Source organism: Aulostomus chinensis, chromosome 23 (assembly GCF_037954235.1).
Source record: "Aulostomus chinensis isolate RoL2024-O1b breed Wild chromosome 23, RoL_Achi_v1.0, whole genome shotgun sequence".
NCBI lineage: Eukaryota > Metazoa > Chordata > Actinopteri > Syngnathiformes > Aulostomidae > Aulostomus > Aulostomus chinensis.
In genome coordinates, this window is record NC_141342.1 from 12175026 (window position 1) to 12193929 (window position 18904).

General features: G+C 42.2%; 1 protein-coding gene and 1 long non-coding RNA gene across 3 annotated transcripts in view; one reads left to right on the top strand and one right to left on the bottom strand.

Annotated features, from left to right (window-relative positions):
* The window catches only part of LOC147239601 (double C2-like domain-containing protein alpha), a 24861-nt gene extending 20927 nt beyond the window's left edge, over positions 1 to 3934 (bottom strand). Inside the window, exon 1 of one of the 2 annotated variants that reach the window (XM_086194685.1) lies at positions 3612 to 3934. The gene's annotated coding sequence lies outside the window, so the exon portion shown is untranslated. The remainder of the gene's footprint in view (positions 1 to 3611) is intronic. The other variant, XM_086194683.1, reaches the window with a different exon arrangement.
* LOC147239602 (uncharacterized) lies at positions 1967 to 18597 on the top strand. Its single transcript, XR_015111434.1, has 3 exons — positions 1967 to 2008; positions 18394 to 18468; positions 18566 to 18597. It is a non-coding gene; the product is annotated as an uncharacterized LOC147239602 (long non-coding RNA).
* Positions 18598 to 18904: the final 307 nt, after the last annotated feature.

Here is an 18904-nt window from a genome sequence, read left to right on the forward strand (position 1 = left end):
AAGACACGGAACGCGGAGAACTCGTGACATTTAGCGTCAACTGACGTTAGCTCGCAACTAGCTCTAACAACTTCAGCGTGGCAGAAGTAAATGAATGTCTTTATTGCAAAAACAAACAGATAACTGTCCAATTTCGAGTGCCTATCACGATTTTAACGTTGAACAATCACAGTTAAAACCCCAAAGGTAACTAGTGACAGCGTAACTAACAAAACTGGTGCCCACCACACTTAAAAAGACACGATCACTATTGTACTAGTAACACGTCCTGGTGCTGAGTGGGAGAACTCCTCACTTCTAGCACTGGTATCATGGAGACATTCATTATAATTAAATATTCGAAGGCAGTCAAAATATTGAAGTAGTTCCTATTACAGAAAATGAATATGTTTTGGTGAAATCAATCTTGGAACCCTTCTAGGAACCAGTGGCAGTCTTTCAGGGTTCTGGTGGGGCCAGCAGATATCTGGCTGTTGACAGTCTCAACGGCAACTTGACACATTTACACGGAATTGTAAGACAATGAGTACAAGTGGATTATTTTATTAGATTTGATTATTTTTGACCTGATTGGTCAAAGCTGCTCAAACAGGTAAGCTTCCCTTTCCCGAAATTTTCTCCAATAACTACAGATTGTGTATTTATATTCTAATACAGATTAAGGTGAAAACACCTTGAACACCAAGGGAACTGTCAGTTAGTATTCCAGTCCATGTTAGTACTGTAGTAGAATACAGAAGTAGTATGTTTGTATTGTGAAACTTTTGCGAGAGAATTGCAAGAACATGCATTATGTTTTCATTTTCTTAACTGCATCTTAAGTTAATTTTGAATTGGCAAAAAAAAACTACTTATGCGTTAACTTCAACTGGTTTGGTGTCAATAAACTACGCAATGCATATTTTCATCAGAAGATGGCAGTAAAGGCAACATCTCACACGGCTGTAACAGAGTAGAAGAAGAGAAGATCGGCTTGGTCATTAACCGACAAAAAGTAGCAGGAGGTGTTGAAGGCTTTGGTTTTAGCAAGTCTTAATTAGTTCTTGGTGCTAACAAGTATCGGCCATGTTAAATAGATGTTGTAGTTTAGAAGTCGTGAAATTTTGGGATATCTGGCAAAATATCATCAATACAAGATTCGCTACATCAGAGCTGTGGTGGCGGTGGTTTCATTTGCCACTTTCCAAATAAGAAAAACCCACCTAAAGCGAGCATAAACTTTTTTTTCTGCGAAATCGTGGGAGGTTTGGCCGCTCCCATCACAATACATCGATGGAATCTCAACTTTAGTCCCGAGAGAACAGGGTGGTCAAAGACAAAATCAACAAACTTTTTCACTGCTGAAATTCATCAAAACTAACTTCTGCTTCCGTGTCTGAGAGCACTAAACAGATTAATTCCAGAGCCCTCAGACACGAGGAAGCAGCCAATATGACCGATGACTCCCTGCTAGAATGTGGCTCTGAAATTGTTGCCTCTGACTGTTGACCTTCAGCCAAATTACAGGGAGCGAAGGTCATTTGTCATGTGTGGCCGGATCCGTCTGCTGTGGGGGGGGACAGTGGGCGATGTACATCCAGTTTTTCTTTGGCTGGAGATGAAACATCAACATCTGAGACACACGGCAGTGTGCCAAACTTCCTTGACTCATTTTAACTGAGAGGACCAGACTCGACAGTCCACTGGCTCGGGAACATAAAATGATGGACATTTTGGCTTTTCGACAACTGGCAGCAGCCATTTTGTTGTCTCTATTTACCAAAACAATTGATTATTTAAATTACTGTCTGGACTTCATGTCTACTTAATAAAGCTGCACAGCAAAGTCTGAGATGAAGATCAAACACTTGAGAGCAACTCCCCATTTTCCATAGAGGAGGATTAATGTTCTGAGAAGAAAACTCGTCACTGTTACTGTAAAAGCTTTTTTCTTTTTGTCTGGCTAGACAAACTGCAGTTGCGAAGTGAAGGAAATCATCTCATGATAAGTGGAAGCGAAGACATGAAGGTGAATAATGAAATCCCAGAGAAGAGATTGAAAGATTCCGTTTCTTTGATGAGTAGATAGTGGATGTCCTCATGTCATAAATAATCCCTCTTAGCAACACACACACACACACACGCATGGGCGCACACACACACACATTCACAGCAAACATGCAGATTCCATCAGTTCATTAATTCACACACCACCACACATACACACACACCCACACTATGCAGTAGTTGATGACATATGAGCGGGGGTCTGTTGATATAATGTGTGCAGTCAGTCGCCTCCCAGTCCTGGCAGATGTGGCTGTGAGCTGGAGCATCTCGACCACCAGCAGCACACAAACACACACACACACACACACACACACACACACACACACACACACACACACACACACACACAGCCCCGAGGCCTGGTGGCTCGCAGCTTGCGGGGAAGCAAAAGCTCTCGGGGAGCTTGTGATTGATCGCTCTCATGACGCCAGCTGGAACCTCTCTCTCTCATCTTCTCTTTTCATCATCATCTACATGCTGAGCAGTGTGACACTATGCCTTCAAACTAATAAGGTTCCACTTTTTTTGTTACAGGTTATATGTGTGAAAGCTTGTTTACACATGTGGCTGTTTGCATTAGAGCTCACACACACCAGCTACTTTACATAATTTGCTGGGGATAATGGTTCAACTTGTCCACAGCTCCGTACAGCATCCCTGTGGCTCTTAGTTATGCAACCATACAGTATTGTACACCCCCCCCCCATCCCCGCCACCCACCTCACCCCTTCTATATGATATTACTGAGGTTACATCGGTTTCAAGCTTCGAGGGAGGGAATGAACGGCCAGAATCCAGCAGGAATATCTGTGCAACATGCGACCTCCCCTCCTCCCCTTTTAGCTCCTTCACTTTAAATTAGAGTCATATGACGGGCATGGACGCACTCCCCCTCAACCCGTCTCCTCTTCTCCACCTTCTCAACCTTCTCTTCCTCTTCTTCCCTCTCTTGTTATCTCTCTGAGGCACCCGCGTTCCACCTGTAGGTGGAATAATCCCTTCCCCTCTCTCTCCTCCTCTACTTCTTCACTTGTGTCCTACATGCATTCGCCCCCCGCGGCGTGCTGCGTTCACCTTTAAATAACAAGCGGCTGGCTGACGGGCAGATGGTGTAGTACAGTAGCTACTCATTAGAGCTCAGTAGTCAGTTGCAGCTAACCACAGTGACAGTGAGCCCTTGTCAATTAGAGCCAAGTTATTTTCAAACAGCCAGGGATGAGTAAACTTCAGTCTGTGTGTGTGTGTGTGTGTGTCAGTGTCTGTTGGAAGGTGTGACAGAAAAGTGAAAGGATACAAACACTGACAGCCACATGTTGCACCTGTCTGCTGTGTGAGAATCGTGCACAATAACTGCATCATCCCCCCCCCCCCCACTCTCTCCTTTGTCCTACATCAATTTTGTTCTCTCATGCAATGTGAGACAACACGTGAACCTGAACTGGCAGACAAGTCAAATAAAGCAATGGAGAAAATAGATTTAAACAGCAGAGTATGAGAGAAAATCTATTTCCATTTGAGAGGTTTCAATCATTCAGAATTCAAGAATGCAAATGCTGACTTACCTCACTTAAAGCGCAAGTGTGAAACATAAAAAAAAGAGAGAGGGGATTCCAGTGCGGAGAGGAGAGGGAGATGAACTAACAGGTGGCGAGGAGAGGAGCAGAGAGTAGATAGAGGGAGAGGGAGGAAGAGCAGGACCGAGCGAGAGCCACGTTTATCATTAAATATTAAAAGCATGAATAGTTCAAATTGAGATGAAAATGAGAGGTGAGACAGGAGAGCGGCATGCTGGAGGAGTAGAAGGAGGAGGATGGAGGGAGGGAGAGACTGAAGAGACAAAAGAGAGGTAGAGAGAGAAACAGAGAGAGGAGGAGAGAGAGAGAGAGAGAGAGGCAACGGGGAGTTATTCCTTGACAGTCTGTTGTGCATGTGACTGTTTCGCCTCACTCCCTCCTGCAAACCCCCACCATCACAACACACACGCGCACACACACACACACAGTTGCTTTTGTTACATTGGAGGACATTCATGAAGCCTCGCCCTGAAACCTGAAAGGCTACAGATCAGCATTGAAGTTTGTCATTTTATCAGATAAAAATCTAAAATAAGAAGCAACTCAACAGAAGGCGATACCACCTACAATAGTTCAGCTGGAGGTTCAGGTGTGTGATGTGAAATGGACAAAGCAGGTTTTTCCACTATTGAATGTGTCAGCCGCACTTGAGACTCGACCGGAAATGTATTAGATATCACACAGCTCCCTTTGGTCCCACTGAAGGTCTCGTACAATCTTTTTTTTGGGTAGTATTCTCAAAATCCTGTTAACTATGTAGGTTTAAAAATTGTATTATTGTCGAAAAGTGTTAGACTAAAACCAGGGTTGTGATCAAATGCTCCCCGCGACAGCTTCTGTGTCTCATGGTCACATTAAATTGTCGATGAATGAGGAGCAGACATCACCTCTACTAGTAACTATGGTGAAATAAACCCATCATTATTTAAACACATTTGAAAGAATGAAATTTCTACGAATATAACATTTAATTTAAAACTGCCCTTCACCTGCTAACAAATGCTCAACAACTGCATATCAAAACTATAACTCTGAATATATAAACAAGTGTCCATAATGGATTTGTCACAATGATGTTGTATTAATGTGTAACATATATATATATATATATATATATATATATATATATATATATATATATATATATATATATATATATATATATATAGGGAGACTATGGTCCCCATAATGTCAACATCTTATTGAGGTCCCCACATGGTTCCAAACACACATTTTTACTGCTCTCTTGGCGATGATGTTCCCTGTCACTATACAAATGTTTACCATCACAACTACACACTGAACCCAAACCCTTTAACCAACAAGTGGAATGGGGTTCATGCCCTCTCGTTACATCCTCAACAAAACCAGATGAAGGATTTGAGGATTCTGTTTTTTGATCTTTCTGAAGGAAACGTTATCATCAGGGGAAGATGCACAAAAGAACACGGGCAGAGACACACAGAAGAAGACACAGAAAAAAAAAGGCAGCTATATATATATATGTGTGTGTGTGTGTGTGTGTGTGTGTGTGTGTTTACATCCAAACCTCTTCACTATCATGTCATGTCTCTAGAAACTGAACATCAGAGCTGTAGCCCTGCAGGAAACGATCGTGCTGCTCTAAATGACCGAAGAATATGTTTTGGAAACTAACAGAGCAGCCCTGGTAATGAGTATTTTAAATTGTTCCAGTGGTTGCGTCTATGTTGAGCTAATACATTATTCAGAGGAAGTGCTGAGCAAGCCATTCCTACATGGATTTATTTAACTATTTAACCAGGATGTCCCACTGAGATTAAACAGCTTTGCAATAGAGTCCTGGCCAAGACAGGCAGCGGTACAAATAAGAAAAGGTAGTTATATTACAATATAACATCTAGCAGCAATAATACAGGAGTGCAGTACACCCCATAGCACACAAGTCATCAGAGACCCAAGCTACAAACACTCTTCAAGGCAAGGCATTCCAGATAAAAGTATTAAATTCTGCAAGTGAGACCAGGATTTCTAAATGAATCATGTCTTGTAGGCTAGTCCATGCCATGGAAAGTGTGAAGTGGGAGAAAGCTTTTTAAGTCTATCTGCCATTATTTTAAGCAGATAATAGTTATTCTCGCAGTTTCATAGTTCCTCCTACTAAAAAAGTCATGCGGGGAGAATAAAGCGCTGAGGAACAACAAAGCACAGTCATTCATTTTTCACATTCAGCTGTTGAGGGAATGTAACAAAGGATTGTCAAAATGTAGGACTGGACAAATTGTCCACATTCTCAAAGTGTAGAATTCAAATTGGGCCCTAGAAAGATGTACAAGTACACACAGAGAGGGAGAGAGAGCCTCTTCAGTCACAGTTCCTGTCTATAATTAAGTAAATGGTTCTTGAGTCAGTGATAGACAAGAGGAAACAAGCTATTTCCCCCATGCTTCCACTGAAGGGACAAAATTGGTGTTCTTTCCACCCTCTTTTTGTTGTACTTCCAAGTCCCCCACTCTTTGAAACTCTCTGGTCTATCAGAGTGAAGGAGAAGCCAAGAAGCTGTGGCACAGTTCAGGCTGGTGAACAGACGAACTGGGGCTTCTTCAAATGAAGAAAAAGTGCTCTGTGTCTTTGTTCACTGATGTTCTTCATGTCTCTGTGCTGTCTTATCCACCCTCTCCAGTTCTTCTTCCCACACTCTCTGTCACATACAGGCAACACACTCACACACATACCACACACACATCATGTGGTTCCATTAAATTGATGCTATGGCACAGACACGCATGGATGCACTAACACGGCAATATAATGCACACAAGCCTCCAGAGAGAGATGACTGCCGCTGTCTGATGCAGGAAGCTCACGCCGCACGCGCAGCAGGAACACACACACACACGCGCACATACACACACACACACACACTGACACACACATTAATTATTATCCTCAACTGTCAAAACTTCAATGTGTGTCCTGATATGGGCTTTATTCCCTCTCTCTGCTCCTCTTCATCATATCTCAGCTCCTGTTTATAAAGTGAAAAGCTTCTCATTATGAATGCACAGTTGTTAGGTGCTCTCCCCACACCAATTATATCAGGGATGGGCGCTAATGCAACGGACCACTTGGCCTCATTATGCACGAACACAGACAGGAGCTTTCTCTGACCAACTCCCTTGTACAACCAGATTTGGTGCATATTTATATTTTTTTTACAGAATCACGAATAATTGGAAACAGAATTCACATATTCTAATTTTGAATTTGAATTTTGCCTTGCATAATTCTATGTGGTATATGACTTACTCAGATGCATTCATTCATGTTTAATTTAACATCCCTCTTAGCTAGAAGTTAAAAAACACACAAGCTACTGTCAAGACGACATCAAAATCAGCGCGCTCAAGATGAACGAACGCAATAGAGCCCTAACTTACAACCGTGTTAGGACAACAGAGCACAAAATGCTGTATGGTTAAAAAAAACAACAACAACGAACAAACAAACAAACAAAACATGTTTCTCAGTGTAGGATGAGTTATCAAATGTATTAATTGTTTTGTACAGGAAGAGACAAGAAAATACTCTGATAGGACCCCCCCCCCCCCCGCCCCCCAGCTATGTGATGTGTGATATAACAAGACATAAATGAACAATTAACACCCAGACACAAGATTGACATTGGATTTTTGTTGTTGTTTGTTTGGGGGTTTTTTTACAGTCAGGAAGATGGCAAAATGTCACACAGTCAGTGTTTTCAGCAATATTTGTATTACAAAATGCGGCTCTGGTTAGTAAAGTGAAAATAACATTAGGTGAATGCACTAAAGTCTATTTAATTGCCTTTAATCCACATGTAGATATTATTTTTACCACTGAAATGATATTTTTTAGGGATTGTGGAGACAGTAAACAAAATACAACCTGACAAAAAACAAATTCCACGTTCCATGAGCAGGCAATTGCTAATATAAAGTCTACTGGAAAGACTTCATTTTCAAAAACATTTTTCTTTTCCGTTTGTGTGTGCGCGAAGTAAATAACAGTGGCAATGGTGAAACATTTAGAGAGCAACGAATATTCTATGTGAATGTAAATGAGCAAAGAAAAAAAAAAGAATACAATGTGCCACGCAGGATAAAATGTGAAATAAAAACAATTTTCTATGTAATCAAGGCTCAACTGCACCTCTGGTAATACCGAAATCGTCAATAACCGGTGAGCAGAACAAGGAAAACACCCTGAATCCTCCAAGGTCCTCTTTTGTTTGACTTTATGTGGTGTCACAGAATGAGTTGGAGAGAAACAGCACTCTGGTGCATCACCTCACTCTGAGAGACGAGCTGGCATGATGGACTGAATGATTCACTGGCTCATAAAGGTGAGAAATTCAAATAATAATCTGAATGTGCCTTTGTGAAAAGGTGAGAGCCCTGACATGAAATGGCTTCCAATGAACAAAGACTTAACTCCACAACAACAACAAAAAGGGAAGTCTTTGGGGGGGGCAAAAAGCACGTAGGCATCGAAAAAAACATATTCATGAAACACTGACTGCTGATCTGCTGTTAGTCATCGTGTCTATTTATCTGCAGCCTCTCACTGCAGAGGAAATTACCAAGTGTACTGCTTCCATTTCCTGAAGAATGTCGAAATTATACAGGATGCAGCAACACATTTCAACGCACCGGCCGAGTTTAAGCGAAAACACTTTTTTCTATGACTTGAGATGGTCCTGTCAATTTGTAATAAGAAGCTTTGGAAAAACAAGAAGCATCGCTGATCCTCACTACCTAAGCAAATATGTTAGCACAATTTGCTCTTGTCGTCTTGTAAGATCCAGAAGAAGCACAGATGTCGACATTTTCATGTTATCGCCTCCCTAAGGAGATCATGTTTTTGGTGGCCGTGTGACTGTAGGGGCAGATCAATCATAGCTCCGCTCATCATGTTCTTCGCTTGGAGGCTCGACCAGATCCAGCTCAGGTGTGGTCAGAAAGGCCTTTAAAAGTTTGGTGACGTGCACCTGTGAAGGCTGCGTGTTTTTATTAAACGGTGCTGCAGCGGCGCGGCCGGCCATTTTGATATTTCGCTATATAGAATGAAACATTACTGGACTCTACGTGATCAGATCATTTTCAAACTCTGTGCGTTTGATGACAGGCCTGGATTCATACTAAGTTGTTTGTGTGATGTAAAACAACATCGTATATACAAAGTGCCTGTTCTCCAGCGCCACCTTGTGGACACATGACATGATATTTGCACCACAGGTAACGCATTAGTCCACTTCTCCATGCAAAATGCCTCTCTGAGTGCTCTCTAGTTATTTCATTACCTCCATCAGGGTGGTAACATGATCACCGCTGCTGGTTTGTGCGTCTGTCTGTTAGCAGGATAACTGAAGGAGTTGATGAAATTTGGTTGGATGCTAGAACTTAGAGCTGAGGAACAATCGATTAAAATATATTTAGGAATTGATCCAGAAACGAAGACTGAAGACGTGATATCACCCTGGCAGAGGTATGCGTTCTCCCAGTGGCCTCTAGTAACCTCATAAGTTCACTGAAGAATTTGAGCCAATATATGGACACAGTATAAAGTCTTAGCCTGCAGCAAAATTCTCCTCTGAACGGAACATCTAAATGGGCTCCGTGATATATAACCCAATAGAAGATTTGCCTTTATTCACTGCACGCCAACCACGCTGCTTCTGTGTCACTGACTCATCTGCTGTGGAGTTTTCCATCAAGAGACAAGAGGTATTATTATGCTCTGATTCATAGATCATCTGGAATAAACATACAGGTGACAAAGGAATGTACTGTTACAACAAAGCAAAATACATCCGCTCGAGGAGTTCATACGAATTGCCCTTCCAGTTTGTTCTAAATTAGTTTATTAGAGTGGTTTAGAATTTTTATTCTCAAGGAGAGCAGACAGACCGAACTGCTTTGTTTGCCAGTACCGTCATTCAGCAAGTGGCCTTGGTTGCCAGATGCTGATGAGCCGCTGGAACAGTCATGGAGGGCAGGGAACTAGTTTACATGAGTGCGTGGATGTGTGTGACGTGTGCAGACAAGTGTGCAGAAGCTCATGATCCCTGCAGCCTAATCTTCAGAGACACATAACAGGCATGTTTGTGTGCTCATGATAAAGGACGTGTTTGCCTGTTGATAGAAATCATTCTAATCATGCAAACCAGACTACAGAGCAGGCAGCTATTATAAACCTGTAAAACCCCTCCAACTCTGAGGAGAAAAATGTATGTTGGTGGAGGAAAAAAGATCAATATTATGGAATTTGTAATATAACACCGGCCCTATGACTGGGACATATGTTAAGCATGAAGAAAAAAAGCTCTAGATAGATAGATAGATAGATAGATAATTTAAGACCTCTAAGGTATGTGTGATCTCGATTGCTCGGTCTTGTTGATGTGCCCTCGGTAACATCAGGAGGATCAGACCCTACCTGACACAACAAGCCGCACAGCTTCTGGTACAGGCCCTTGTGATTTCAACCATCGACTACTGCAACTCTCTCCCAGCAGGCCTCCCTGCGTGTACATTCAAACCTCTGCAGATGATCAAGAGTGCAGCAGCACGTCTGGTCTGTTACTTGCCCAAAACTGCACGTCGCCCGCTGTTTATGTCTTTTCACTGGCTTCCAGTGGCAGCTCGAATCAAATTCAAAGGTCTTCTGGCTTCCAAAACAATGAAAAGAACGGCTCCTGCCTACCTGCAATCCCTCATCCAGGTCTGCACTCCGTCTTGCCAGCTACGCTCTGCCTGTGAGAGACTGCTGATGCTCCCAGCCCAGCATGGCTCTACATCTCCAGCTAGACTCTTCTGTTCAGTTGTTCTCAATTGGTGGAATGAACTACCCGACTCCATACGATCTGCAGGGTCCCTTTCTTCTTTTAAGAGACATTTGAAGACTCAACTGTTCAGGGAACACCTAGATATTCAAATCTGACCCTTCTCCTTCTTTGTCCTCAGGGGTAGAATGAGTCAGAAGGTGTAAGACCAGTTTTTTAATTTTTCAAAAATCAAATTACAGACCACCTGGTGCTTTCACATCAGAAAAGGTAAGACAACGTTACACCATTATAGGAACTATAATTTTAACCAAATAACAAACAAAAAGTTGTGTTTTCTCAAGCTGGCATTGCTGAAATGTCAACGCTTTACTGTATAAAACTATAAAATTAATATTTACAGACGTTTTTACAATATTCATGAGTTTAAATGTCACATAATTGTGCAAACACTCATGACAAAATGCAGGCTGACACGTTATGATGTCAGCAATGTCTAAGTCTATGCTCAAGTGTTGAAATGTTCCCTAAAAATTAGATCGTGGCATTGACGTGTATTTGTTTTGGTTTTGGGTTTTTTTTGTCCTCTTAAAAGCGCATACACGTAGCCTCAGGTGATGTGTAGCAGGATTCACAACAGAACAAAGTACACTGATACGCAAAACAGCTTAAAAGGGCATTTGTCAAAGAGGATGTTGGTTCACAGCTTTTAGAAAGTAAATATAAAGCAAGATAAATGAGGGGGAAAGTCTCAAGAATGTCCAATCCACATCCGAACTTTGTTTCTTTTCATGGCAAATGTGGCGTTGTTTTTTTTTTTCCTAACACACGTGTCCCAGATGAAAACGCGTACGAGGGAATGACGCCGTGGATGATGTTTCTGTGCCGTGTTTCTAGGCTGTGGGGTCTGTTCATGCGAGTGACTCCAGACAAGAGATTTGAAAAAGTTTGAAGCTCTAATGATGCCGATGTGAACTGCTTATGGGAATATCGGATAGTATTTTACTAAGATGGAATAATATTCATGTTTCAAGGCCGAAACCGTGTAGACACTGATAGTTGTTTTATTTACTTAATTGACAAGATTCTTGCAGTAATTGTCAAATCCGTTGAAAGTGCGTTATTAATGAATTATGAATACGAGCAATAGGGAGGAAAAGAGAACGGGATGAGGGGGAAAAACGAGAAGCAGAAGAGGATGGTGGGTATCAGAGGAAGAGGAGATGAGCTGTCATGTAACTGATGTTCACAAAGCTGAGAACTATCATGAATTTATTTTGTGCGATTTAGATTGTCTCCTTTAATCCTTCAGATACTGAAAAAAGAGCGGCCTTTACCGGGAAACAGTCTGGAAGGACGTACGTGCCTTGTAGAGCGCCAGGGTCCGTGTGATGTTCTTGAGAAGTTAGGGACAATGACATATGAGTCAATGAATTTCTAAAGGTTTTGTGAAAATGTTTGAATGTTTGATTGACGTTCTTTGTCAGTCATATGTCTATGACTATGTTTTGTTATGAATAAGAGCAGCAGCAGCAGCTACAGTTTCATACACCCAGTGGTGCCACCGCTGACTCCTTACACAAAGTTAACACACGATGAGCAAAGTTATCAAAATAACAGCTCATGCCATGGATCCAGATACAGCGGCATTTGGTTTTCTGCCACATCTGGGACTTCCAACAGTCATTACCTCAGCCATGGTTGATGAAGGAAAGAAATGGCGGAAATAAATTCTCCTTGCAGGGGAAAAAAGTTTGTGCGAATGACGCAAATAAAAACATGATCCAGCGATCAAATTCGCATCAAGGACACTTTTCGTTCCACGTGTTTTGTCACGGGCTGCACGGTGGTGCAGTGGTCAGCACTGTCGCCTCACAGCAAGAAGGTTCCAGGTTCGAGTTCTGGCTTGGGCACAGGATCTTTCTGTGTGGAGTCTCCATGTTCTCCCTGTTCCTGTGTGGGTTCTCTCTGGTACTCCAGCTTCCTCCCACAGTCCAAAGACATCAAGAGGGGACGAGGCTGATTGATAAACTAAATTGACTGTAGGTGTGACTGTGAGTGTGAATGGTTGTCTGTCTCTATGTGTTGGCCCTGTGATGGACTGGTGACCTGTCCAGGGTGAACCCTGCTAGGCTCCAGGCTTTTTCTTCTTCTTCACGTCTTGGTTTTCTGATGAATTGCCACGTTACTGACTACTGCAATACCTCCTTCCCAAAGTACTAATTTTCTGCAGGAAATACAAAAAAGTGTGGAATTAAATAGCGCTCCGTATCATCTGGACTTCAACGCCTTCTCCCACTGATGCCACTCGTTTGAGCTTCTGGACATCATAAATGCCTTTTCATGAAAATAACATTGAATGTAATGTGTGTACTTGCGCTGTGATTCAAACCTGCACCAAAAATAACATCAAACTTTGTGAAATTTTATAACCCGATATGATCTGGTAATATGCATCACTGAGGAACTGTTGAAATATTGATTTTACATGTCAGCAACACCCCCTTTTACTCTCACAATGTTCTTTTTTTACCAGTTCCTTGGAGATTTTGGATTTATGGGAGGGAAATATTATACTGCTACCTGTGCTGAGAAAGATATGTTCACAGGAAGACAATAACACATGAATATTCCAAAGACGCTTACAAACACATTGCACGCCAGCATTATCCTGAAATGCCAATACCAATATTTATTTTACCAATCCACCTCCTCTTATTATTAACCAATTGTTAAATGTAAAACATTTATGGCTGGCGAAACAAGATGAACGCAATCAGAGGGAGGAGGGAAAATATAATCAAGTTCCCTCAACCTTCCCCATCTCAATTTTCTAGTTCAGTCGTAATAGCTCTTCAAAAACACATGAATTAGCTCAGCCAGCTGACAACCAAGTGTGCTGATGCTTGCAAAGTGAACTTCAAGAGACTTTTCATCATCCACTAGTCCACTTATGATCTCATATCAAAGCCCACGAGACAAAAAAAAATGATCTTAAAAAAAAAAAAAAGAGCTGCAGTCTAATAAATTCAGATTCATGTCAGAATTTGAAGAAGGTTGGAGGGTCAGAAAACGAAGAAACGTCTAGAAACAGCTGGTCAGGTTTAGTCTCTGATTGAAACTCAATGCACCGACCATGTAAACACATATCTCATGTAATACATGCATAACTCAAAGTGTGTGTGCTGGTAGACTCGTAGAGCTGCATTCACATATGACTGGCCAATGTGTAAACTGGCGCTCCGTCGAGCCTCACTGATGGTTTCAAACCAGTGCAAATTACATTTTCACACCAAGCGCCCATGCCCTTTAACTAGCAGGTGAACCTGTGCTCTGCGTGTGCCTGCAGGTACTTAAGTATATTAATGAGGCCTGGTCTGGTACAACCATGGTGCATTCCTACGTTGTTATGCTGTTCAAAAGGCAAATCAGTCAGATGAGTCGATGAAATGCAATGTGGTTCTGTTGATGACTGAGAACGTTGAAACACTGGCTGCCACCTCCTCCCGGGCCTGACCCGCCTCCGAAAGCTTTGGTGGGTACGATGTGCCTGCGCACCTTCACCTGGTTCATGACGAGGCCCGAATCTACAGATGAGAAGCATTCACTTACGCTGAATTAAAATGTTTGCACCACTGAAGTAGAGTGGCCACCTAGCGACCAAAGGGTCGCCGGTTCAATCCTCACTCCCCCAGGGGACCGTGTCAGTGTCCTTGAGCAAGATACTGAGCCCCTAATTGCTCCTGATGGCCCTGTGGCAGACCGGTGACGCGTCCAGGGTGAACCCCGCCTCTCACACAATGTCAGCTGGGATAGGCTCCAGCCCTCCACTGAAGTATGCATCATATTATGTAATTACAACATTTAAAATCATTTTTCACTGCAGGGAAGGCCTATAATCTCCAAGAATATAACCAAAATGAGGAAGCAGATTCCTCTGGTTCCAACAATACATAACTGTTCATCTCCATTTTTTGTAATAAATACAACCATCAATCAAAACCGTGAGCTACAGACTAAATAAAAAAAAACAAAACACACAGCTGAAAAAGAACAAAAGTGAAGAAGAAATAATGGTGCCGGAGTTTTCCGACAAGATTTATCCTAATTTACTTTTCCTGTCCGAGACGGTAATCGATCATTTTTTTTATTCCTTTTGGAGACAGAAAATGTAATTCAGGCAGCAATAAATTTCCCTCAAGCCACATTTGCTGTTGTTGCTCAGCAGACAGATTTTGGACGGTGGAAATTTTACTTTGAGACTGAGTTGCTTTATGCTGAGCTAAGATAAAAGGATGCTGGCTTCACATTTAATAGCTATATACGATCCATCCGTCTTTTCATGTGTTTACCAGACAGACAAAAAACATTATTATTTTTTTTGCTAAAAATATTCCTAAACTCGGAAATCAAGCTGTTAACCTCCATAGATGCATACGAGCTGCCACTGGACCTGAGAGAGGTGTTGGACAGATGGGAACTTTTAATTGAAAGTCTAGATCCAAATATTGCTCTGAAATCCAAAGGTAACCATTAACTTGAACCCAAATATCAACGTCTGACAATATTAGAATTTCACAGCTTGTTATTCTCACAAACGGCAAATGTTGTATTTTGGTCATGTTCTTTACGTCAAGATGGTATGAAACATTCGGAAGAAGTCTGACTCCAAATCAGACTTTTGGATAAAAAAATCTCTGCGCTCAGTTGCACATGCTGTCCCTGGTGAATCGGTCTGAAGCTCGATTAGCGTCCAACTGCTAAGCTGCTTGTAAACCCACAATATTTTGGTCACTCGAGAGACAGAGAGAGAATGAATAGTCAGCTGATGATGTCATCGCCTGTTAGAATTCACCTGCTTTCTGATGGGGTTTTCATGATGAAGTCAATACAGGAAAATAAATAGATGAGGTGAAGAACAGATACTTTAAATTATCTGCAAAACTAAAGTGGAGCTTAGGCGAGTTTGTTAATTTCTGAACTGTCCCTTTAAATCTGTTACCATCACGTATTTAAAAACTTAAAGACGTGTCCCTTACTGACCTGAGGAGAAGAGACTTGGTTTCATATTTTTACAATTACTTCAAAGACCCAGTTGGCTGTTGGACCGTCAGTGATCAAACTAAAATGCCAATCAAAGGTCATGACCCTTCATCCAAAGTGACCAATTAAAGGAGCGGAGCTGTCTGTTCCATCCTCTCCTTCAAAATCTCAAACGTGGGCCCGGTCGGAGCCTCCTGCTCTTGGGACCACGGTCGCTCCGCTGCAATGGTGCTTTTTCACGTGTGCTATGACACGCGTGCAGATGATTTTAATGTATGGGGCTAATTGAATTCACACACACACACACACACACACACACACACACACACACACACACACATACATACATATGCATGCACACACATGTTAACACATGCTGCCCCACCGATAAACAGCTTTAAATCCATGTTCAGCCCCTATTGTGATCCACCAGCCAGTTGCTAGGCAACGCTGGAGCTTGTAATAGCAATTGGGTATCATGGTCCGTCATGGATAGGGATGAGGATGAGGAGGTTCCGAGAGTGTTTTTTTAGAGGGAGCCTCAGGGATGTGTGTGTGTGTGTGTGTGTGTGTGTGTGTGTGTGTGTGTGTGTGTGTGTGTGTATGGGGGGGGGGGGGGGTGATGTCGCTCCACCTGCACCTCCACCAGTCACCTAACCACCAACCCCCGACCACCCAACCACCTCATCAAGCATCCTGGGAACCAACAGTCAACTCTAACACCAACTCTGACAGGAGCAGCTCCGCCTGAGGAGAACAGCAGCTGGGAGAGAGGGAGGTTTTTTGTTTTCGTGTGTTCTGAGCAGTTCTCAGACGACATGAGTCATATTCAAAATTAAGGGAAGAACATCAATTGGAATATTTTTAACCTCAACTAACTAACTAAGAAGTAGCCCATTTAATCATTGGTTCAATTGACAATTATTGTCTACAAAATGACAGAAAATACAGTCAAATGCCAGGAATATTTGTCCCCAGATTCTCATATGTCTTGTTCGACCCGAATGTTTATCAGCTTATTACATGCTGGAATTACATAACATTTATCACCGTTGCTTTAAAGAAAGGTGGAACAGGAGGATGATGGATTAGCTCGTAAAAGGCAGAATTTACCGGTGTTCCTGTCTTTGAGGAGGTGGCAACATTTTCTTGGGATTAACCCGGTCAATACTAATTATACAAATAAGACACTATTTTTACCCAGACAGCATTAATGTTTTAATGGTGTTTTAGGAATAAATCACGAGCAAAGGAGAGACAAAGTGTTGTGAGGGGCGGGAACGACGGAGTTGAACTTGCCCGTCCTCGCCGATCCTCACATCACCTCGAGCTTTTGACCCTGGCAGGCAACCTGGGAGCCTGTTTGTCAGGTCTCCTCCAACTTCCTGCATCTTCCGTCTGTCGCCGAGCAGAATGGCTAAAAGGGGGCAATTTAAAAAACATAATCACATGAGGAGAAATGTCTCTGGCTGGATAATTAGCAGTAGCGAGCGCGGGTGATGTATTTGATGCGGCTTAGTTTGGCTACTGTACAACTGCATAATGGGCCTGCTTCCATCCATCTCTGGGGCACGGGAAGGAAAATACTTATATTCATTATTCATTTAAGGGTTGTGGCAAGTGTCTCCATATTTGTTCTGCTGTTTCCACAAACAAAATGAAAACAATGAATCCTATAAATTGGATATAATCGTGGTTACTGCCCTTATTCATATGTTGTGTGTTCGCATAAAGACTGGATATTGGGTTTGATAAACCAAGCTGCCAACCAGTGCCTTAAAACTCCTCAGTTACCATTTAGAGCATTTTATAAACATGATCAAAGTCAAACGTCATTGCTCTTGCAAAGTCTCATTACCCTCATTTGATTTCACAAAGCAATAAAACAGCAGCAGTACCTCCCTGCACCTGACTCGTCATCGGTAGCAATACAAAAAAAAAAAAAAGTTTAAATGAATAAAGGCAAACCATTATGAGAGCTTGTACAAGGACAAACGTGCGAAATGTAGTTGCACAAATCTTTGTAGGCACGCTAAGTTAATGTGGCACAACCACCAAAGCAACAGGGCAGCGACAGAAATATGGAGGTTTTTAGTTTTTGTTGTTCTTTGTCCGTCTGATAAATCCGACCCTTTTACTTCTACTACGAATGAATATGATCACAAACGACAAAAGTGAAACATCCTTTCAGTGCTCTCGCCGTGTAACTTTCGGGAGGAACGGCGACACAGATTATCACAGGAATGATGTGTTTTTGTATCCTGGACGTTAACATTGTCAGTGGTGGAATTTTTCAATCATTCCCAACAGGGCCTCCTCCTCTTTGTTCCGATTCACGCTTCTGCTTTCGGTGTGGCGACCGCGACAACCTGTTCCATAGCCGCTAAATGAGCAACCTGCCATTTTTAAGACACACAAAAAGCTTTAAAAATTCACAAGGGTGGAATTATGTGGACATATTTTATGTCAAAGAAGAAATCTTTTCTGTCTTTATTTATTCAACAACGGTATATACGGTAGCTCAATTCATGCCGTAGCATTTAACCATAGATGCACTGCAATTAGTGTTCATCACATATTGTAAATTTGTGATAAACAAGGCTTTCGTGGCTCAAGCTAGACACAGGATGTATTTCAGGCATTTTAACAAAAGCCGATTGATCGTGAGATGACGGAACCGAATGTCGACGATGTTAATTGATTTCTGGCTTTTTAAACTCATTCTTAAAGGTTATATTATTTTGCTAATCACTTGCTAACAGGAAAATCTGACACGATACCTTCATGTGTTCTTGTTGTGTCTGGAGTTCTTTAACACGCATCAGAACATATGCCCTTATTTCACCACTCTCTCTCTCTCTCTCTCTCTCTCTCTCTCTCTGTCCGTCACCTTTCATGGTCCCTGACAACTTGTGTGACAAATAGACCCCCAGGCCATCTCTCTACTGATACCCCAGCTCCCTCCACAACCTCCACAATCACTTTGATGATAATCATCTGGTAGGACGGCTTGTGTGTGCCCACTGTGGGAGTCATTCTGGCACCAGAATCCACTGGCGTCAATCATCATCTCATCGCTGCTATTTGTGTTTTGCAGTGGAAACCGTGCCACCCTGTGGAGGGCATCAGACTGATGAGTAAATCGGAGCAAAAAGAGAGCAAAAAAAAAAAAAAAAGACATTTTAAAGTGATACTTCACCCACAATGTGTAATTAGCCTCACAAGTAGGTGCCTTAAGGTTTTATTGATCCCTGGAGGGGAATTCTTCATTATTCTCTTGGCATCTCAAGGTTAGGATACTGGTTCAGATAAACAGTCACATCTCACTCGTGGACATATGGGGGTTGATGTTTGGAGACAATGCAGCTCTCAGCAGGGTCTTTTCTGGAACAAATCTCACATTGCCACCCTGCTGCATGCCATAATCCAGCTCTGA